The sequence below is a fragment of the Lissotriton helveticus genome, chromosome 2_1 (genome assembly GCF_964261635.1).
Source record: "Lissotriton helveticus chromosome 2_1, aLisHel1.1, whole genome shotgun sequence".
Taxonomy (NCBI): domain Eukaryota; kingdom Metazoa; phylum Chordata; class Amphibia; order Caudata; family Salamandridae; genus Lissotriton; species Lissotriton helveticus.
The window spans coordinates 491,650,611-491,675,008 of record NC_136059.1 but is presented as its reverse complement, the minus strand read 5'-3'; positions in this window follow the sequence as shown (position 1 = coordinate 491,675,008).

The following is a 24,398-nucleotide window of genomic DNA, read 5'->3' as shown; positions in this document are numbered from 1 at the left end:
GAAGACTTAATCTAGGATAATTATCGAATAATTTTTTTTTGTTTTAAAAATCCTATATTACTTCTATATTGTATGAGTGCAGCTGCGTGCCCCTGCGCCTGGTACCCTAGACTCCACCATGCTTTTACAACTAGTATGCATTTACCACACATAATAAAGGCATAATCTTAATAATGTTTTTTGTTGACCAACACGTGTTGTAATGGCTGTGCCTTACGTCTTTCAAATTAGTTTCTAGGTATACCTGTGACCAAGTCTGATAAGATCGGAGGCCAAGGACAAACACGGTGGTATCTGTGGCACGAAATCTCATTGATCACAGAGAAAATATGCGCAGGGTAAAATTAAAGTAACAGGTATAATAAAAATAACGGAGGACAACTACTAAAATGGTGGTTGGACGGAGTATGTAATCAACGTTTGGTGCCTCAACACTACATTTCAAATAAATATACATACAACATAAAATATGTTTATTAATATATTACAAAAGCATACCACTGGATTACACACATGACCCGGGAAAAGAAAGCGGCAAATGTAATACCTAAAATCGGGAGAGGATTGCTTGGCGAACTTGAAGAAAAAGTAAAAAAAGTGCACTTGTAAACAAGGCTGCGCATGTGTAGAGAGTACAACTGATGCAGGAAAAAAACCGGAAAGTTTTACATACTGTCATGGAAATATTGCTCTAAAAATAATTGCACCCGGAATTTGCCCCCCGAGACCTAATGAATAAAACTGACTTTTAGTTTCTTTTCCCTTTTCCACCGCGTACGAGTACAATATGCTTACGCCATCATTTTTTATTTAAAAAAAAAATAATTGACCCTAAAAATCCATGTACGACCCCCTGAGCAAGCCTAGAGAGTCAGGATATTTCTGCTCTGCCCCCTTCCCCTATTTCTCAACTTTGTTTTACGCTTTTCTTGTGACTCGCTTCTAGCGACGAACAAAATGGCTGCCAACACTTCCTGGTTTGCAGTATTCCCAGACAGTTGACATCCAATCAGCATGCAGCTACAATATGTTTATTAATATAGTACAAAAGTATAGCACCGGATGACACACACCACCCGGGAAAAGAAAGCGGCAAATTAAATCACTAAAATCAGGAGAGGTTTGCTTGGCGAACTTGAAGAAAAAGAAAAAAAGTGCACTTGCAAACAAGGGTGCGCATGCGTAGAGAGTACAACTGATGCAGGAAAAAAAAAGGAAAGTTTTACATACTGTCATAGAAATATAGCTCTAAAAATTGCCCCCGTAATTTGCCCCCCCGGGACCTAATGAATAAAACGGACTTCTAGTTTTTTTTCACCTTTTCCACCATGTACAAGTACTGCACAAGTACCCCGCCTATTTTATTTTTTTTAAATAAAAATTGAGCCTAAAGATCCATGTACCAACCCCCTGATCAAGACTATAGGGTCAGAATGTTTCTATCCTGCCCCCTTTCCTTATTTCTCAACTTTGTTTTACTGTTTTCTTGTGACTCGGCTCCCGCGACAAACAAGATGGCTGCCAACATTTCCTGTTTTGGAGTATTCACAACCAATCAGCATGCAGCTCCTGATCGTAATTGTACGTATTTCCGTACACGTACGCCAATATTTTTCTTTTTTTAAGAAAAAAAAAAAAAAAAACTAAACATCCATGTATAACTCCCTGAGCAAGTGTAAAAGGTCAGAATGTGTCTAGCCTACCCCCTTCCCTTATTTCTCAACTTTGTTTTACTGTTTTCTTGTGACTCAGTTCTACCGAGGCAAAACATGGCCGCCAACACTTCCTGGTTTCGAGTGTTGACAGACAGTTCATAGCCAACCAGCATGCCGCTCGCGCTCGTAATTGAACGGATCTCCGTCCGCGTGTAGAACTCTGTCTCTAGATATCGCTATGATTTTACTTGTAATTTTCTCAGAAACTACTGAACGGATTTACACCATTTAACAAAAAGCACAATCTGCGAACCAAACTCTACCTCTCTGCCATATTTGGTGTAATTCCGTTCAGCCGTTCGGGCTGTAGCCCTGGCTAAAGGTCCCTATGGAAAATTGCATGGGGAAAACACGTTTTTCTCGGACCCCACTTGACAAATCAACCCCAAACTTCCAGGGAAGGAGCGGAACCGAGCAGGCCATATTCTTGGAAAAGTTCATGAAGATTCGGCCACCGACGCCAAAGTTATTCTAAATAGAATGTTGTGGATTTCCTATGGAAAGTAGGTCCTAACTATAACTACCTATATGTGTATATATATATATATATATATATATATATATATATACATATACATATATATATATATATATATATATATATATATATATATATATATATATCAAACAGTGCCCTCTCAACGAGAACGAAGGTGAGCCGCACACAACGTACAACATCAGATGAGTTTAATGCATTTTTAGAGAAGCGCTGGCATAATTCAAGTCCCTGATGCATTTCGATCTTCCTCGACCTTTTTCAAAGGGGTGCCAGAAGCATCTGTGTGACTGGGAAACAAACCGGAAACCTGAATTGCTCACGCAAGCCCACAACAACGGTCCCTTTTTTTGGGCAGTGGTGGCACTCACTAGCTGGGGGTGCAGGCTCACAGCAGGACCAACCCATAAATTATCAAACAGTGCCCTCTCAACGAGAACGAAGGTGAGCCGCACACAACGTACAACATCAGATGAGTTTAATGCATTTTTAGAGAAGCACTGGCATAATTCAAGTCTTCCTCGACCTTTTTCAAAGGGGTGCCAGAAGCATCTGTGTGGCTGGGAAACAAACCGGAAACCAAATTTGCAGACTTTTATATTTATATATATATATATATATATATATATATATATATATATATATATATATATATATATATATATATATATATATATATATATATGCACTGAAAAAACCATAGGTTATAGACCATATATAGTTAGGAATTAGCATTTACAAAACCTTGAAAATTCACTGAAAAAACCATAGGTTATAGACCATATATAGTTAGGAATTAGCATTTAAAAAACCTTATTTTACTCACACAAAACCATTGAAATTCCATATATAGTTAGTTGCACTAACTATATATCGCGCACCCGCAATCCACTGCTGATGATGTCACATATTACATCATTCATGACATGGTCAGTGACATCACTGATGACATCACTGATGACATCTCAAATGACATCACTGATGACATCACTGATGACAACATCCAGTGACTGTATGTTTCTGTAAAGTTAAAATGTGTCTTACATATTGAAGAATGAGTGGAAGTATAAGTGTCTGGACAATGGATTTAGTAGGTTCATGACTGAATGTATGAGTGAGTGATTAAATGTGTCTCACTGAGTGCATGGGTTAGTGACTAAAGAGTCTTAATTTGTGCATCATTATGTCTGTTGTTCTGTAAACTGCTGCATGTGTTGATCAGTAGCTATATGATTAACTATATGGGTTACTGATTGATTGTCCAAGTATTTGTATGGGAGACTGAGTGTGTGTGTGGCTGGCTGGGAGGTGTGTGACTCTGTGCAGATCAATGTGTACTTATATCAATGATTGTATAACAAGGTAAGTATGTGTTAGTATATGTTTGAAAATGTAAGGTGCTCTATGTTTAACTGTATAGACAAGAAAATGGAAGTGTGATTGATTCTTTACAGGACTGACTAGGTGTGTGAGTAACTCCATGGATGAGTGGCAGAGTGTGAGTGTCTGTATAGGTGTATGAGTGCATATGATAGTGTTGTAAAGATGAGTGATTGTATGTATGAATGATTGTATGGGTGAATGAGTGAATGTGTGTGTAGACGTAGGAATCAGTGAGTACATATGTAGTAACTAGTATTGGTGTGTCAATGGTTTCAAAAATTATACTCTGTATTTAACACTGGGTGAAACAGAGGTTATATTAAAATGTGAGGAGATGCATTGTATTGTCACATGAATGATATCATCAGTGATGTGGTCATTGATGTCAAATTAGATGTCATCAGTGATGTCATCAGTGATGTCATTTGAGATGTCATCAGTGATGTCATCAGTGATGTCACTGACCATGTCATGAATGATGTAATATGTGACATCATCAGCAGTGGATTGCGGGTGCGCAATATATAGTTAGTGCAACTAACTATATATGGAATTTCAATGGTTTTGTGTGAGTAAAATAAGGTTTTTTAAATGCTAATTCCTAACTATATATGGTCTATAACCTATGGTTTTTTCAGTGAATTTTCAAGGTTTTGTAAATGCTAATTCCTAACTATATATGGTCTATAACCTATGGTTTTTTCAGTGAATTTCAATGGTTTTTTAATAGCAAATATCATAAGCTGTCGAATGTCAAGTACGTGGTAAGTGAAAACATTTTCGTGTTTATGCACACTGATCTGCTTTGAATGGTGCCCCCCCCCCTCATTTCTATTAGGAGTACTCTCTCTTTGCACATAGTGAAGGGTAGTTAATGCAGGCCTTTGCCCCCGTTGTAATACGTCGTGCCTGTTTCTCTCTCCATTTGATTGATTGTTATCCAAGTATTTACTGTTTTAGAATTGGTTCTCTTTGGTTCATTCTCTATTTACAAACAAACACAGAGTCGCAATACTCTGTTTAGTCTTTGCAGATAACGAAAAATCGTGTAAAAAAAAAAGAAAAGGAATCGAGCAAAATCAGTAGGCCACTAATGGGATCTCTTTTTGACCTCGCTAAAATAGAAACATTAGGAACAACCCCTCATGACAAATACAAAACTAGTGAAATGAACTGAACTCCACACAATGATGGCTGCAAAACAGCTCGGCTCCGCCACCCACCCCGCCCAAAATAACGATAAAGAGCGGCTGCCATGATTGGTTGCGGAATGGCCACGACGGAGCTACGAAATGGTGCTGCTCTCATGCTAACCCCAGCTTCAGTCTGAAACATCCAGAAACACTGTAGACTACCAATTCGATCAGTTCCGGTAGTGCCCCAATGTAACCCGGTAGAGAAGAACTAGCCCTCCCCTCTTTGACTAATGGTTCTTGTTGCCTGTCCCTTCTGTTGTCATTTAACAGAACTATTTAGCCTGCTGAAAGGGGTTGTGTTCCGACCGCTGGTTGGTGGAGACATTTTGACTATATTCTGGACCTGCGTTGTCGCGTAATGCGTCATATGACGCGCCGCGTTAGCGCATCCGGAAGTCATCCGGGGCGCGCAGCGCGTAACGTAAGCATAACAAGTCATGTGACTTGTTAATAAAACTTTTCATTGGTTCATTTTACTTTTCTTATTCTAATGATGAAAGGCTTGGTCATATGACCTAAAAATTACGCTTTTTATTACTTCCGAACATTATTTTTTCTTAAATATATGTTATAATGTTCCAGGCTAATGTACTTTCCCGGAAAATTTACAACTGTCCTGCAAGTAAAATATATTCTTTTTTTGAGAAAAAGAGCGTTTCTTCGTCCCATGACGGAGCCGTTGAGCAAAAGAGGGCCGATACGCCTGAATATGAGATTCTTATCGATCACTTTATGTTGCAGGAATAGAAAACACAACAGCCCTTGACCTGTTATCTTTACTGCGTTCCTTCGTATTATACCTTTTACCCTTCATGTAATTGGTCTGCTTTATTTCACTTGCCTTTTAATGATTCTAAAACAGTGACTATTATTAAAAACTTTACCAATGTATATACTACTACCATGTTTTCTTTTAAAAACCTTTATTGTGAAAATTTCATTATACAAATACGAGCCTATAACCACGTGGGCCGGCCACGGAGCAAACTGTAATCGTATATGATGAGTAGACATTTACACTGTAGAGGAACGTAACGGGCGGGCCATTAGGTTGCAAGAACTAAGGTGTCTAACAGTTACGGAATCGGTGGACGTACATTTTATAATTAAAATACGACAGGGCCAGTTACAAGAAAGTTATCTAGATATACATTTGCGGGCAAGTACCATGGGTGACGTTAATTCGAACTTTCAATAGTACAGTAATCAATAACACATCAGAACTTAATATCAATAGGGATGTCGAAATATTCAATCAATTCTCGTCCCCGCCCGCCATGTGCTTCAAAACTGCATACGTATCTCGTGATTTCAAGGTTCTGCAACCAGTACACAACAAGGAGTTACGAGTCCCATTTATTCCGGCGCCATTTTGGGCGAGGACGGGCAGGTCCAGGATATAGTCAAAATGTCTCTACCAACCATCGACTATGATGATGTTCATATGCTGTATTTATTAGAGTAACACTCATCTGTCCACATGAAATTAATTTGCCACAATCTAAACATGTCATTTTAATCTTTCCAAAGTTCTTCTAAATATTTGGGACCATTTCCCTTGCCTCTGATGCTGTCAGTGCCACTTCTTTGATGAATGTACTAGCAGGTCAGGGGTTCTCCTCCAAATCTCTCTTTTATGCAGCACTATAATTAATTGGTGCCACCTCTCCATATCACGATGCATGGTATAGTTACCATAACTATATTTTTTTTCGGTTCCTCTGGAGAGTTCATCGTGGCAGATGAAGCGTGTAACGTACCGGGCATTTACCTTTTTTTGCATGTACAGGAAAGGAAAAAAAAATCGAGCGTCCGAGTTCTAAGGTGTCCCAGGGCCATTTTAGTGGACCAGGCCCAAATCCAAAGAACAGGCCGCCATTTTGAGAGTCCTGTTGCAGCCGCCTGTCGCTGTAGCATCAAGAGCAGCCGAAACTCAGCTGAATGGCAACTGAAACGGTAAAGGGGCGCCCCACTACAGCAGACGAGCCTCCACCTAGGAAGGCCCGTTCACGCCGCCTCCCCCCCCCCCTTCGGGCACCCCACGCCGTTATTCGGAGCAGTATTGTAGGATGGCCACACCAGTGCGGCAACTTGCTAGACATCACCTCGGTGGTAACCGAATCTCAACGCCTTGTGGTGTCTTCTATTCAGAAAACATTGTTATGCTGCCTTCGACCTATTCGCCGCAAGTGCACACGCAACTCAGCTGCATAGCTTGCTAGACACCACCTCGGTGCTAACCGAATCTCAGCGCCTTGTGGTCTCTTCTATTCCAAAAAAATTGTTGCGCTGCCTTTGGCCCCATTCGCACATCGGTCCGCTACTGACGCCATCTCACAGGCTAATGGGGCGCCCCACGCCGAGTTTCAGCATTGTAGGATGACCACACCAGTACAGCAACTTGCTAGACATCACCTCGGTGCCATCCGGATCTCGGCGCCCCACTGCAGATGAAGTGCCTCTCAACTATGAAACCACCACGGTGACATCCAGATCTTGGCGCGTTGTGCTGCCTTCGGCCTATTCGCACATCGGTCCGCTACTGACGCCATCTCACAGGCTAATGGGGCGCCCCACGCCGAGTTTCAGCATTGTAGGATGACCACACCAGTACAGCAACTTGCTAGACATCACCTCGGTGCCATCCGGATCTCGGCGCCCCACTGCAGATGAAGTGCCTCTCAACTATGAAACCACCACGGTGACATCCGGATCTTGGCGCGTTGTGCTGCCTTCGGCCTATTCGCACATCGGTCCGCTACTGACGCCATCTCACAGACTAATGGGGCGCCCCACGCCGAGTTTCAGCATTGTAGGATGACCACACCAGTACAGCAACTTGCTAGACATCACCTCGGTGCCATCCGGATCTCGGCGCCCCACTGCAGATGAAGTGCCTCTCAACTATGAAACCACCACGGTGACATCCGGATCTTGGCGCCTTGTGCTGGTTCCGGCCTATTCACACATCAGTCCGCTACTGACGCCATCTCACAGGCTAATGGGGCGCCCCACGCCGAGTTTCAGCATTGTAGGATGACCACACCAGTACAGCAACTTGCTAGACATCACCTCGGTGCCATCCGGATCTTGGCATCTCAACGCCTAGTGGTATCTTCCATACAGAAAATATTGTTGCGCTGCCTTTGGCCTCATTCGCACATCGGTCCGCAACTGACACCATCTCACAGGCCAACAGGGCGCCCCACGCCGACTTTTACCATTGTAGGATGGCCACACCAGTACAGCAACTTCCTAGACATCACCTCGGTGCCATCCGGATCTTGGCATCTCAGCGCCTTGTGGTGTCAGTCAGAAAATATTGTTGCGCTGCCTTTGGCCCCATTCGCACATCAGTCCGCTACTGACACCATCTCACAGGCCAACAGGGCGCCCCACGCCGACTTTTACCATTGTAGGATGGCCACACCAGTGCCACAACTTGCTAGACACCACCTCGGTGCCATCCGGATCTTGGCATCTCAGCGCCTTGTGGTGTCTATTATTCCGAAAATATTGTTGCGCTGCCTTTGGCCCCATTCGCACATCGGTCCGCTACTGACGCCATCTCACAGGCCAACGGGGCGCCCCACGCCGACTTTCAACATTGTAGGATGGCCACACCAGTGCGGCAACTTACTAGACACCACCTCGGTGCCATCCGGATCTTGGCGCGTTGTGCTGCCTTCGGCCTATTCGCACATCGGTCCGCTACTGACGCAAACTCACAGGCCAACGGGGCGCCCCACGCCGACTTTCAGCATTGTAGGATGGCCACACCAGTGCTGCAACTTGCTGGACACCACCTCAGTGCCATCCGGATCTTGGCGCGTTGTGTTGCCTTCGGCCTATGCGCACATCGGTCCGCTACTGACGCCGCCTCACGTGCCAACGTATTTTCTCCGCATTTTATACCCTATGCCGCATAACAGGTCATGTGACTTGTTTATAAAACTTTTCATTGGTTCATTTTACTTTTGGTTTCCTAATGATGGAAGGCTTGATCATATGACCTAAAAACAACACTTTTCATTGGATGAAAACTTTTTTTTTTCCCCAAACGATGAAAGCCCCACCTTGTTTCTGGATGTTTCAGACTGAAGCTGGCGTCAGCATGAGAGCAAGTCAAAGGGAAATCCCTGGGGTATACTCGTTTGCTAAGAACTTTTCAACCACGGTAATTACACTCGAGTATAGGTCCAGCAGGTTGCTGTACTCAATAATACTATAGTGTCAGAATAATAATAATTTCCACAGAGAAATAAAGTTTGTTCACACTCTATTAAAATGATAAGCAATATTTATTTTCCATACAAAAATACACAACAAAAATTATTTAAAATTTCAAAGCAATATTCTTTGAAAGACTAAAAGACATTACAATCAATATTTCACATGTTCATTAATAAAAAATACATAACAAGCTGGTACATATATCCCACACAATTGATTCATCAACAGTACACGGAAGAAATCACAAAAAATACATTATAAAATCAATTCAACAAACCCCTGTTGTAACTATGGCTCATGGATATTTTTGCCACTCTAGATTACTGGATCCAAAGCCTCAAATTACTTCCACTTTTGTATACCACTGTGGCCGGACAAATCGTATATATACATCCAGTGTGTACTAGGCTTCCCTTGGATTCCCTGATTTACAGAATGCGTCGACGCGTTTCGGTGCAATACATCTGATATTGTGGCACCTTCCTCAGGACTTCTTGTTAGGGGTTTCCTGTGTCAAGAAGATTGCGAGTTTTTAGTTGCTCGATCTGGGGGACAAAGCAATATGTCAGTATCCATTTTCTATGAGATTATATGCTATTCTCTTATTTGAGTTTAACCTCTACAGGGAATACTCATATACTTCTGTGTCAAACAGAGCGGGGTTTCTTCCCATTGGCTCTAAACTTGTCATGGCAGAAACAATGTCCCATGTTCTAGTACAGTAGCAATGATATATTGTTTCTCACAGATTGTACCACATTCTATTTCCTGCTATGGTGCTTAACCATTTGCACCACTTTCTAAAATAGGCAGTATCACCTCCAAATTCATTTCACTGTGGGAACCATTACTATGTGTAGTCCCGGGACATGAAGAGTAATAGAGATAACCCCTGCAACACTATAGTGCTCAAATCTTTGTTAGCCGGGCGCTCCCCCCACCCTCCGATATGGTGGTGGTGTGTCTCTTCCCAGCCCCTATGACGTGCTGTGTCCCGTCCCCTGTCTCTACCTATTATTGCCTGGTCAGGGACTGATTTGTACGACTAATGGCCCAGATGATTCTATGTTATGGAGTATCCCGCCCTGGCTTCTGATATTCTCACCTTTGACTAGGAGAGGTTCTCCCCTTCGCTAGATGTGGTCAAGGATACAATCAAGGGCTGCCTTCTAGTCTCTGCAGTCTCTTGTTACTGTAGTCTGGTAGGAGACATATATGTTTTAGTCTTTAAGGCTGATAAAGTGGAAAGGTGACATGAGCTCTTAGCAGAAACGTTTAGTTTAATATTGGTTATCTTATTCTTTTTTACAAGACTCCTTATGTGGGGGTTTCTTTTTTTGTAGTTTTACTCCGTCTTTTTATCGTTTGGATAGATGTATCTATTTAAACAAGGGAGTTTATTTTAGATCACTCTTACATTTCTGTCTTAGGTCTTAAAATTATCACAATTCTTTTTGTCCCCCCTGAAGTCAGCTTACCTTAGAGTATTCTAAAACTCTCTCCGAACGGGCATATGGTATCTAAGGGCCTCACTGGAACTGGATATGTCCTAATAGAATCAAAGCACATATCGGGCGTTTAATTGCCATATTGCACACGTTTGTTCTTATCAATTCTCTTGTTATAAGAGAGTAGAACCCCTAAACTTGGGCACCAACTTGATTTAGGCCGTCCAAGCACCTGCTATTTTTAGTTCTCTTTTAAAAACAGAAAGAACGGACATAACCCCCTTCTTTTCCTAACTGTGAGCTATTTTAAGGTTCTCTAACCCTTACCTTCGTGGATCCGGTATCGCGTCTCTGCCTCGTTCGAGTCACTTGCTAACGTCTCTGTTGACAACGCCTCTATTTATGTACGGGTTGCATCAATTAAGTGCCGCCAGGTGATTAGTCAAGTACCTCGCGAGGCGCCGCGAGGGTCAGCATGAGAGCACCACCATCTCGTAGCTCCGTCGTGGTCATTCCGCGAGCAATCATGGCAGCCGCTCCCCACCAGAAGCCTACAGGAGTCGGGGGCCCCCAAAACTTTTGATGAATCCTCAAGGCGGAGGGGACGCTTTCGAGAATGGGGTCCAAGACCTAGCAGACAAGCGTCCGATTTCCAAGGTGTCCCAGGGCCATTTCAGTGGACCAGGCCCAAAAAGGAAACAGCCTGCCGCCATTTTGAGAGTCCTGTGACAGCCGCCTATCGCTTTACCGCAAGAGTGGGCGCAACTCAGATGAATTGCGGCTTTTGACACAGTGGACCAAAAACGGACGGAATGGCAACTGAAACGGTAAAGGGGCGCCCCACTACAACAGATGAGACTCCACCTGGAGAGGCCCGTTCACGCCGCCTCCCCCGGGGCGCCCCACGCCGTTATTCGGAGCAGCATTGTAGGATACCAAAACCAGTGCGGCAACTTACTGGACATCACCTGGGTGCCATCCACATCTCAGCGCGTTCTGCTGCCTTGGGACTATTCGCACAACAGTTTGCTACTGATGACCCACCCCCCGCGACGCCCCACGCCAGAAATCTGGACGTTGTGCTGCGTTGGGACTATTCGCACAGCCGACCGCTACTTCGTTGTTTTTCCCTAAAAATGTTTATATGTTATTACTGTTTTTGTTTTCTTGTATATATTTATAAGTTATTAAAGTTTTATAATCTTACTACTTTGTCGGAGTGCTATATATTTTTAATGTGACACATAATTGTAAAAACTTTGATGTACAAAGAGTCATCCCTGGAATCTTCCGCTTCAGGCTCGGTCCCCTCCCCAATCACAATACAGGATGGTTTTCAGATAATAGGAACGCGTCTGCTGTGACGGATCTCATCGAGTGTGGGCCTTGATCTACTATAACTCCTTTGAAGAGGGGTGATTCTTTACAGCTGGGGCCATAAACTACATCTGCAGGGCTAGCTGATACCCTAGGACCGGCCTGGACAATCGGACACAGAGGAAAAGGAGTGTCAGAGGGTGCGGTAGTGAATAGGGCGAAAGGGAGGTGTCGGGCGGGCACAGGGTGTGATTCTCAGGGAAGAGCAGCGCAGATGGGGGGAGGTTTATTACCCATGCATAAGACAGAGAGCGGGGGTGACCACTGCCTGGGGGAGATGCTTGCGAGGGTGGGGAGCCATGCTAAGGATCGACAGCGTGCACAGAGTGGGTCTGGTCAAGGCATCTAAAATGACTGCCGTGCACGACAAAAGTGTGGCATTTGAAAAAAGACAAGATGGCCCAGACAAGGTTTTTCAACACTTCCTGATTTCCTTCGAATCGAACGTTAACAGACGTTGGGGCATATTACCAAAGTTAAGCGATATTTATCCCTAACGATGCTTAGCAACGATTTTTTTACCGCTAAGCATCGTCAGAAATTATCGCAGATAAACCTTGCTATTATCAAGGTTTATCGCAAATACGATAAAAAACGACCGCAATGCATTAATATCGCTGAAAACTCAGCGATATTCATGCATTACCGAGCTAATGCTCTTAGCCATGTTATCCACCTCCCATTGGATAACATGGCTAAGAACTGCTCAGGGCAGGTGCTAGCTTTTGGAGATATTCGCGCTTATCAGGAATATTTCCAAAAGTTGATAATAGGAGATAGCGATGTTAGCGACTGTTTCCAGTCGCTAACATCTTGGCATGCCCACTTTGCATGTCATTAGTGATAAATATCACTCACATGCAAAGTGGGGCCCAAGATGGTCGCTATCTCCTACTAGCCGTCGCTAACTGGTGTTAGCAACAGCTAAGTAATACAGATATAATTTTATCTCCGCGAAGCGGAGCGCTGTTACAGATATATATCTTGTTTTTGAACGTTAATTTCTCAAAATCCACTGAAGCACATATATTGAGACCTAGCAAAGGCACATCGAGCTACCAGTCTCTACAATTTTGCCAAGTTTCGTGCAAATCCATTCAGCCGTTCGATTATTATTATAATTTTTTTTTTTGCCCCGCGGGGCCCTTTTAAAACCTCCACATCAAACCTAAGAGGTCAAGGAGGATCTACTATGCCCCCTTATGGTCATTTGCCCCTTCGCTTTGGCCTCCTCTTGTCTCTCGATCCTACCGAGAGACAAGATGGCGGCCGCTACGGACTGTTTGCAATGTTTACAGACGCCGGAGAACCAATCAGCTTCGCAAACCTCCGTTACGCGAAGCGGAGCGCTGTTACAGATATATATCTTTTTTTGAACGTTAATTTCTCAAAATCCACTGGAGCACATATATTGAGACCTAGCAAAGGCACATCGGGCTACCAGTCCCTAATATTTTACCAAGTTTCGTGCAAATCCATTCAGCCATTCGATTATTATTATTATTTTTTTTTTTTGCCCCGCGGGACCCTTTTAAAACCTCCACATCAAACCTAGGGGGTCAGCGAGGATCTACTATGCCCCCTTATGGTCATTTGCCCCTTCGCTTTGGCCTCCTCTTGTCTCTCGATCCTACCGAGAGACAAGATGGCGGCCGCTACGGACTGTTTGGAATGTTCACAGACGCCGGAGAACCAATCAGCTTCGCTTCACAAAGCTCCGTACCGCGAAAAGTCCGTGAACCGGAGCGCTGCCCGGTCCGCTGTTACAGATATATATCTTTTTTTGAACGTTAATTTCTCAAAATCCACTGGAGCACATATATTGAGACCTAGCAAAGGCACATCGGGCTACCAGTCCCTACAATTTTGCCAAGTTTCGTGCAAATCCATTCAGCCGTTCGGGCTAAAAGTGAGGCCAACCGCCCTATGGAAAACTCAATGTTAAAAACACGTTTTGGGACCCCCCTTTTTTCTCGGCCTCCCCTTGACGAACCCCCCCCAAATTTTCAAGGGCTGCTCAGAAACAAAATGTGCCATTTTCCTGAAAATTTCAGCCAATTCCGTCCACAAACGCCAAAGTTATTAGACATAGAATTTTCAAAAATCCCATAGAGAAAAAATCCTAACTATATATACCTACTGGCGACCGCCAGTAGGTAATATATATATATATATATATCGGGATAATTAATTAAGAACTTGCCTGGTAATAAGGTGTGTTTGTACAGCCCCTAGATGTTTGCAGCTCCTCCTCTGAAGAAGGCCAAGGTGGCTGAAATGCATAAGGACATGGGAGCTTTTTTTAACTGCCGAAAACAAACTTGAATTTTACCGCAATGTGTGCAGCTCACTCTTTCCCTTCGGGAGAGGTTTTGGAAATACAAATGTGGATTTGGTCCTACCAGGAAGAACGCACAGCCCTCAAAAGCGCGCCATAACTGCCTGAAATTGGACAGTTTTGTGACTTCAGTGAAAGCTATAATGGCAGCAGTAGCCAGCAGGAACCGTTCTTGGTTTGGTACCCCAGTACATTTAAAAATGGTGTGCATGGGGATCCCGGGAGAATTGAATTGCATAAGCGAATTCAAGCAAACATCGCCCACTGGAGGGTAAGAATTGCGGGGGTTGGGTGACAGACTTAAAGAACCAGACTGCTCCACACTGCAGCTCATCGGGGCATCCAACAGAGGGCAATCACCGAGATAATTAATTGAGAACTTGCCGGGTTATAAGGTGTGTTTGTACAGCCCCTAGATGTTTGCAGCTCCTCCTCCGAAGAAGGCCAAGGTGGCTGAAATGCTTAAGGACATGGGAGCTTTTTTTTTAACTGCCGAAATAAAACTTGAACTTTACCGCGATGTGTGTGCTCACTCGTTTCCTTCGGGAGAGGTTTTGGATATATATATCTTTGACTTTTTGGGGAAATAAATAACTAAGCACTGATACTGGGTCTGTGTCCTGTTTGCTGGCGGCAGCGCGTGATTGAAGACGTGGCGGCTGATCTGACCGGGTTGTTGGATATATATATATATATAAATTCAAACGTAGGTAACACACTTCGCACGAGGCCACAGGAAGACTGTTCGGTAACACTTAATTTATTGCCAGCATGCAAACAAAGGATTTCACAGCTTATCAGTTCCTTTCAATATTTCCGCCTGACGTTTGAATTTATATATATATTACCTACTGGCGGTCGCCAGTAGGTATATATAGTTAGGATTTTTTCCCTATGGGATTTTTGAAAATTCTATGTCTAATAACTTTGGCGTTTGTGGACGGAATTGGCTGAAATTTTCTGGAAAATGGAACATTTTGTTTCTGAGCAGCCTCTAAAAATTTGGGGGGGGTTCGTCCAGGGGGGGCCGAGAAAAAAGGGGGGTCCCAAAACGTGTTTTTAACATTGAGTTTTCCATAGGGCGGTTGGCCTCACTTTTAGCCCGAACGGCTGAATGGATTTGCACGAAACTTGGCAAAATTGTAGGGACTGGTAGCCTGATGTGCCTTTTGTAGGTCTCAATATATGTGCTCCAGTGGATTTTGAGAAATTAACGTTCAAAAAAAGATATATATCTGTAACAGCGGACCGGGCAGCGCTCCAGTTCGCGTACTTTTCGCGTAACGGAACTTCGCGTAGCGAAGCTGATTGGCTCTCCGGTGTCTGTCAACATTCTAAACAGTCCGGAGCGGCCGCCATCTTGTCTCTCGGGAGGATTGAGAGACAAGAGGAGGCCAAAACAAAGGTGGAAATAACCATAAGGGGGCATAGTAGATCCTCCCTGATCCCCTAGGTTTAATGTGGAGGCTTTAAAAGGGCCCCGCGGGGCAAAAAAAAAAATTTTTTTTTTTTGTTTTTTTTCGTGGTTAGCGCCCGGTCCGCGAACCGGGAAGCGTTCTAGGCAGCGTACTATAATGAAAAATGAATGATAGACTTTTCAAATACTGTATGTTAATTGATTGTTGGTTTTGTTGATTATTTTTTTATTTTTTTATTTTTTAAGCAATTATTTATTATTGTGATTGTGTTTCAACATTTAATAACATTTCTAACATTTCACTAGTTTATGAATTACATATAAAAATGATTAAAGACTCAAATAATTTTTTAATATTACATATAATTTTATTTTTCGGATTGTTTTTCAAAATTTAATAGAATGTCTAACATTTGACTGTCAGATATGTCCTCTTGTTGAGTGAACATAACTTCCCACATTTGACCGTCATCATAATGAAGTAAATGATCCACAGATTCTACACATTGAACTAATTCATGGTCCCGTGATTCATCCATGAAATCTGAGTCATCATTGTCCTCAATATCTTTTTCTGTGTTGTTCTCCAGAACAATTTCGAAGGAAATATTCTGCTCTCCTTCCATTTTCTTGCTGTAATTTGCATAAAAAATAAATATATCAGTAGAGATAGGGCACTGTTGGGTTTAAGTTCAGACAGGTACTTGTGAGTTTATAACAGAGAAGTAATCTATGGGCACTGTATGGTTTCAGGCGTGAAGTAGTACTATTAAAAAGTGCCTGTGAAGAAGCCTAAGTAAATTCATAATTATACCACAGAAACCTAAATCAATCCATAATTATAATAAAGAAGCCTTTCTCAATGTCTAACTCTTACAGAGGGATAGTATATAACTATCTGAAAATGTTTTCAAATTTATAAAATAATATCTCACCTTCTAAAAAGAAGTTTAAGTTGTGAGTGAAAATGATCTTGCAATGTAATTCAGGAAGTAGTAGTCAAAATGGCTGTGTTTCTCTCTCTTTCTTTATATATATTCAGGTACATAACCAATCAAATGTCAGGTAAAAAAGTAGAAAATGAAAGTAACATTTTCATTGGTTGTCAATTCCAACACTTCAGATGTGTTTTGAGAAGTAATTTACCTCAGGGTATTTAGAGAGGTCTACAGGTTAAATGGTTAAATGGAATTCCAATCAAATTTGTGAAAATGGTAGGGTTTGGTATGTAGTATGAGCTAATCTATATTTGGTGAAATTGTCTCCAGTAGATTTTCTGTGAACTACTTTCCCACCTTTTTTGATGGTGTGCTTCCCAGGGAGAGACCCGGTACGCGAACTGTTGAGCGCCCCGGTTCGCGAACCTTAAGCGTTACGGGAGTCCACCATTTTGTGTTTCGGTCGAATTAAGATACAAGATGGAGGGCAAATAATGTTCAGAATGGGTAGAAGGGGGCACGGTAGAGTTATCTTGACCCCCTAGGTTTTGTGAGGGTGGCTGAGGAGGCTTATATGTGCGAAAAAAACCATTTTTTAAAAAAAATTCGCGAGGTTAGCTCCCGGTTCGCGTACCGGGTAGCGCCCCACGGAGTGTACTTTGTTGAAAATTAGTGAAAAATGTTAGAGTAAAATAATAATTGTGAGTGATTAGATGTAGGGTAGCTCTGAGAAGAGCTTTTGGGTTTATGGTACATTTAGGTACTTATAAGTAGGTACCAATGCACATTTTTAAATTCAGAGTGAAAATTCTGTTGCCCTCATCTGAGAAGTGAACTCCATCTCCTCTGTAGATATCTTGCATGTAGTAACGCAAGTTATTGTTGTACAGGGAGCCCATTCCATGGTCTCTCATGTAAGCTGAAACAGATTTGTTTACATGCTTCCTCGACTTCTCAATTTGTGGACAAAATTGGTTTGACCACCTCCATTTCTGTCTTTGGCATATATTTGAATATACCAAGGCAGTCTGAGGAAAAAGTGCCATTAATTGCTCAAAGGTGTCCTTTAAAAGCATTTCCAGACCTACACCAGTCAAAGTGCCCAAGTCATTACCTCCACAGTGCACAATTAACAGGTCAGGTTTGGGCAAATGCATAAAGGTTTTCACCAATGGTATCAATTGGTGACATTTTAATCCTCTTTGGCCAAACCACTTAATTTCCACATCTTGTAAATTGAGGTTAGGTAATTTCCTGTTTTCAACGTACCTTTGAGCCCAGTGAATATAACTATGTCCAACAATCCAGACAGAAAACATGGTGAGAGAAGGTTCTCCTGCAGTCAGATGAAGTGTGGCAATGAAATGGCAGTTGAAAAAATGAGAGTTTAAAATGAAAAAAACTGTGGAGTTTCTGTGTTCATGAAGCAGTAACAGTGATTGGTGGATTTTGATTGCTGAAAACAGAAAGTTAGGGTGCACGGATGTGTTCTTTGAAAGATGTATTTTGAGTGGTCAATAAAAAATCATTAAATGAAAGAATGCACTGGATATGCAGGTGCACTGAGAGTTCAGGGTTCAATTGCAACATTGTTGTGTGAACTTGCAAACAACAGAGGCCTTCCAAGAGGTGGTTGCCATGCAGAAAAGGCATGAAATGGCAGAGGGGGGAAGGGTTTTCATTTGAAAAAAAGTGAGGGAAGAGTTTTGATTGGGTGACGTGAGAGATATGTGTGAAGAATTACAGCATTTCTGTGCTTTTGATAGCTGCAGACTCTGGAGTGCATACCTTTTGCTCTGCTGAAGACAAATTGGTGTGTTTCTGAGACTGTTTTCAAACTCAAAGTATTTGCTAAGGTGAGAAAATATTTCTTTAATTTAGATAGAGAATAGTGTGCTTTAAGGAGAAAATTATGAATTATGTGGCGCAAATTGCTTGTAAATATGCTCCCACCTGTGCATGGAAAATTTAGATTTTGAATGTTTGTGTTACATAGCCATGTTAAAAGTGACCCAACCATGCAGGAAAGGCAATCAAAAAACGCTTTTATGTGTCTTAAGGACATTTTAAGTAATTTTCCCATGTGCAGTGTTTTGAAATTATGAATTGAAAATCGTTTTTGAGGTAAAGGAATTGTTTTTAAATTTATGACAAGGACATAATGGTGTATGCTTCTTTATAAGGCAATTGACTGTCCCTGATGTTATTTTTCCCATTTTAATGTAAGACTTTTCTCTGTGGCGCAAATTGCTTGTAAATATGCTCCCACCTGTGCATGGTAAATTTAGATTTTAAATGTTTGTGTTACATAGCCATGTTAAAAGTGACCCAACCATGCTGGAAAGGCAATCAAAAAACGCTTTCATGTGTCTTAATGACATTTTAAGTCATTTTCCCATGTGCAGTGTTTTGAAATTATGATTTGAAAATCGTTTTTGGGGAAAAGGAATTGTTTTTAAATTCATGACAAGGACATAATGGTGTATGCTTCTTTATAAGGCAATTGACTGTCCCTGATGTTATTTTTCTCATTTTAGTGTAAGACCTTTCTCTGTGGCGCAAATTGCTTGTAAATATGCTCCCACATGTGCATGGAAAATTTAGATTTTGAATGTTTGTGTTACATAGCCATGTTAAAAGTGACCCAACCATGCAGGAAAGGCAATCAAAAAACGCTTTTATGTGTCTTAAGGACATTTTAAGTAATTTTCCCATGTGTAGTGTTTTGAAATTATGATTTGAAAATCGTTTTTGAGGTAAAGGAATGTTGTTAAAATTTATGTGCGCCATATGCCCCCAAATTTCTTTTTCAGGGGTGCAGCAGGGTGTTATTGAGACACCCCTGCAGCTTTGGAAAAATTCCTAATTTGTGATGAGCAAATTGTTAATCGCAAATTGCACCTTCATTTATATGAGCCTCCTAGCCCATGGAAATGAATGGGTAATTTGCAATTAGCAATTTTCTCATTGCAAATTTGGAATGGTAAAGAATCGCTATTTATTCCTTAAAATTCGCTTTTTTGGAAATGCAAAATAGTTATATGATACATATGGCGGTTGATGTCTAACAAGATAAGAAGCTTAGGGATACATTTATGATGACTGGCGCAATGAAGTAGAAATCACTTACTTCATTGGTAGAGCTTTACATGTATTATGTCCTCTGTATTCTTCATCAAGCGTAACTTTAATCTGCAATCCTGAGTAGGCCTCACTTTAAACAAACCTCTGGATAGGCCACATCTTATTGTTATCCTGAATTAATCATTTAAAATGCTAGGGACAGATTTATGATAGGTGTATGCCTCTTTTGCGCCACTTAGAAAACATTGTCCATGGGGAAATGACTTAAAATGTCCTTAAGACACATGAATGTGTTTTTTTAAAACGTTTGCAATTTTTTTGGGTCACTTTTAACATGGCTATGTGACTCAAACAGTCAAAATCTAAATTCGCCATGCACAGGTGGGAGCATATTTACAAGGAATGTGCTCCATGGGGAAAGGTCTTATAATGTAATATGGGAAAAATGACATCAGAGACACTGAAATGCCTTATAGAGAAGCATACACCATTATGTCCTTGTCATACATTTGCAAACCATTACTTTTCCCCAAAAACGATTTTCAAATCATAATTTGAAAACACTGCACATGTGGAAATGACTTAAAATGTCCTTAATTCAAAATTTGCGATTCCTTAAATGCAATGTATCAAACAAAAAATATGTAAAAAATGATATTAAGGATTTGGAAACTACCACCAACTTCTAGTTTGTGGTAATTTGCGAATTCTTTTCAAAAAGCATTTTTTTCCAAAAAACAAAAGGTCCCATATGACGCCCATACATGCCCTTAGGGCATGTAGGTGTGCCATATGCCCCCAAATTTATTTTTCAGGGGTGCAGCAGGGTGTTCTTGAGATACCCCTGCACGCTTGAAAAAATTCCTATTTTGTGATGAGCTAATTGCTAATCGCAAATTGCAACCTTCATTCCTATGAGCCTCCTAGCCCATGGAAATGAATGGGTAATTTGCAATTAGCAATTTGCTCATTGCAAATTAGGAATAGTAAAGAATTGCTATTTATTCCTTAAAATTTGCTATTTAGGAAATGCAAAATAGTTTGATGGTACATATGGTGGTTCATCTGTAACAAGATAAGAAGCTTAGGGATACATTTATGATGACTGGCGCAATAAAGTGGACATTACTTACTTCATTGGTAGGCCTTTACATGTATTATCTCCTCTGTATTCTTCATCAAGCGTAACTTTAATCTGCAATCCTGAGTAGGCCTCAACTTAAACAAACCTTTGGATAGGCCACACCTTATTGTCATCCTGGATTAATCATTTAAAATGGTAGGGACAGATTTATGATAGGTGTATGCCTCTTTTGTGCCACTGTGCGTCACTTTTATGATGCAACGGCGGTGCTAATTTGCAATTAGCAATTTGCTCATTGCAAATTATGAATGGTAAAGAATTGCTATTTATTCCTTAAAATTTGCTATTTAGGAAATGCAAAATAGTTTGATGGTACATATGGTGGTTCATCTGTAACAAGATAAGAAGCTTAGGGATACATTTATGATGACTGGCGCAATAAAGTGCACATTACTTACTTCATTGGTAGGCCTTTACATGTATTATCTCCTCTGTATTCTTCATCAAGCGTAACTTTAATCTGCAATCCTGAGTAGGCCTCACCTTAAACAAACCTCTGGATAGGCCACACTTTATCGTCATCCTGGATTAATCATTTAAAATGCTAGGGACAGATTTATGATAGGTGTATGCCTCTTTTGTGCCACTGTGCGTCACTTTTATGATGCAGCGGTGGTGCAAAAGATTTGCTATGAGGCGACAACATTACAAATTGATGCATTTAGGCAGATATGTCATGGTGTAAAAAAAACGTACCACATGAAACCGATGCAGCAGTGATGCAAAAGATGCACCATGTCGTAAGACAGGCCTCACTTGGGGCCATATGTATCAAGCTAATTAGCATTCGCAAAGATCAAAATTCTATGAATTTTGGCCTTTGCGAATGTTAATTAGACAAATGGTATGTATCAAACAAGTTTGATGCAAAATAAGGAGTAGCAAAATTTGCTATTCCTTATTTTGCAATTGCACTGAAGGATTTGCAAATTTTGTGACTACTTAAATGCAATGTATCAAACAAAATATATGTAAAAAATGACATTAAGGATTTGGAAACTATTGTGGTAAATTGGTGGTAATTTGTGAATTCTTTTCAAAAAGCTTTTTTTTAAAAAAACAAAAGGTCCCATATGACGCCAACACATGCCCTTAGGGCATGTATGTGTGCCATATGCCCCCAAATTTCTTTTTCAGGGGTGCAGCAGGGTGTTCTTGAGACACCCCTGCACCCTTGGAAAAATTCCTAATTTGTGATGAGCAAATTGCTAATCGCAAATTAAACCTTCATTCCTATGAGCCTCCTAGCCCATGGAAATGAATGGGTAACTTGCAATTAGCAATTTGCTCATCGCAAATTAGGAATGGTAAAGAATCGCTATTTATTCCTTAAAATTCGCTATTTAGGAAATGCAAAATATTTTGATGATACATATGGCAGTTCATCTCTAACAAGATAAGAAGCTTAGGGATAGATTTATGATGACTGGCGCATCACCAGGGATGTGCCAGTCATCTTGCGCCGCTGTTCCGCCACCCATGGTGTGCTGCATTTACAATGCGGCGCAGCATGGGGCAAAAACGGCACAGATGCTTGACGCATCTGTGCCGTTAAGGTGGCGCATTGCTGGAGTTGTATCGCAAGTGCGATGCAGCTCCAGCAAGGCTCAGGGGTGCACCATCTCCACAATGTTGCGTCAAGACCTATGCCTGCTTCAAGCAGGCGCAGGGTTTTGACGCAGGTTTCTCCTATCTGATTGTAAATGCGGCACACCATGGGTGGCAGAGCAGTGGTGCACGTTAACTGGTGCATGCCTGGGGATGTGCCATTTAACATAAATCTGCCCCTTTACATTTAAGTATGTGCAGGGGACACAGAGTCGGTGAGGCTTATCCAAGGTTAAGAAGAGATGAGTCCTGTTCAGTGAAAAATTAGACATAGGCTTCACCTGCTCAGCATCGCTGGACATGGCTAAATAATAGCTGCAAAATGTTACTCTTGTTAAACAATTTTACTATTATAATCTGTGAGATTTGTCTCTTACTCTGCAACATCTCATTGTTGTTATCTTTCTTTAAAGATAAAGACAACCTCAACATGAGCGACAATCTGCAATCAGTTGATTTTGACCTCATCATTGAACTTGTAATTGAAACATCAGTGGATGTTGATCCCTTGGATGATTTAAATCCTGAGGATGAAGAAGAGCGTGATGAGGATGCAGATTTGTCCGAATTATATGATATAGGATGGGAAGCTGACCTGCTTGAGCCTTTGGAAATATAAACATTTATTTTTAAAATTTATAATTAATAAAAAGTAAAAAGGTAAACCGTTTAATTTAAAAATAAAGACACCTTCAAAAGCAGGTTATGTGTAGTGTCTTCAATAAAATATTAAAATATGCTCATAAAATTAGATCAGATTCACATATAAAATAGCATAGGTAACATAAATATAAATGTCATTTCTTTTCTGGTATTTCTGTATTGTAAATTTGCCAACGACTAAAAAATCTTCTAATTAAAATGTCAAGTAGTGTGTTAAGTTTTTGATCACTGTTACTGATTTACTGTTTGGTAATAATGGTTAATAACATTATTTATTATATTTTTCCACAGATTCAACTGCAGATCATTTCAAGATTTCACCATGCCTACAATAGAAAGACAGATAAAGGCTGCAAAACGTCAAAGACAGCAGGTGAAAAAAAATACGCAGCAGTCCTCTAACAAAAAGATTTGTCAAGTCACGAAGAAAGCACCGGGTAAGAGCACAAAACAATTTATAAGAAATATGTGTAGTAAAAAAAATATTACTACAGAAAATGTTTCAGTCCATAAAACGAGAAGGAAATCAAATGGAAAGGAAAGGCCAATGAAAAATGTTACTGCTAGAGCAAGAGATAACTCTGTGCATGATAGTAGAAGGAAACAACAGTTTAGGGAGATTCGTAAACGAATGTTCCGGAACAGGATAATTGGCAATTTGTTAAAAAATATTAAGAAAGGTCAACAGAAACTGGTTTTTTATAAGACAAAAAAAAAGTTGAGAAAGTTATTGATCAGGCATTTGAAATTAAACGTAAGTTATTTATTTTGATAATCAATAGAATTAGGAAGCTAAACAAGGCAATTTTTGATTTCAAAAGAAATAGTAAATGGAAGAGAATAGTTAATCGTAGTAATTTTTGTGAAGTTTTTTCTGGAGAATGGATGCATAGTTCAAGCTGTGAGGCATTTTTTAATGAGGAGAGTTATTTCCAGGATAATGATTTGGTGCATGCAGTTGACACCAGTGGTCGTGCTTATGAAGTGAAAGATGGTTGTCCAGTTGAAAAAGAAAAACTTGTGACAACAGAGGCAGAAGAGGTGTTAGGTAATGAGGTTTTAGGAAGACGTGCTAAGGGTCCTGTGTACACCTGGAAGTGTAGTAGTATTTGCAGTGTGCGACAGGATTCCATCAATTTGCTTTGTGATTTTGTACGGTCATTTAATAAGAAAAGTTTGAAGCAGAAAATGATGTTGTTGCAAGAATTAGATCCTTGCAGAGTAAGAGAAGTGACAGGTTTGCATGGACATTCACTGGCTTGTCTTTCCATGAGAGTATGCCAGAGTGTTTTTCATCATTTCAGGATGCTAGCAGTGCATCATAACAAAGTGAGGAAATTAGTTAGAATGTTGTATTA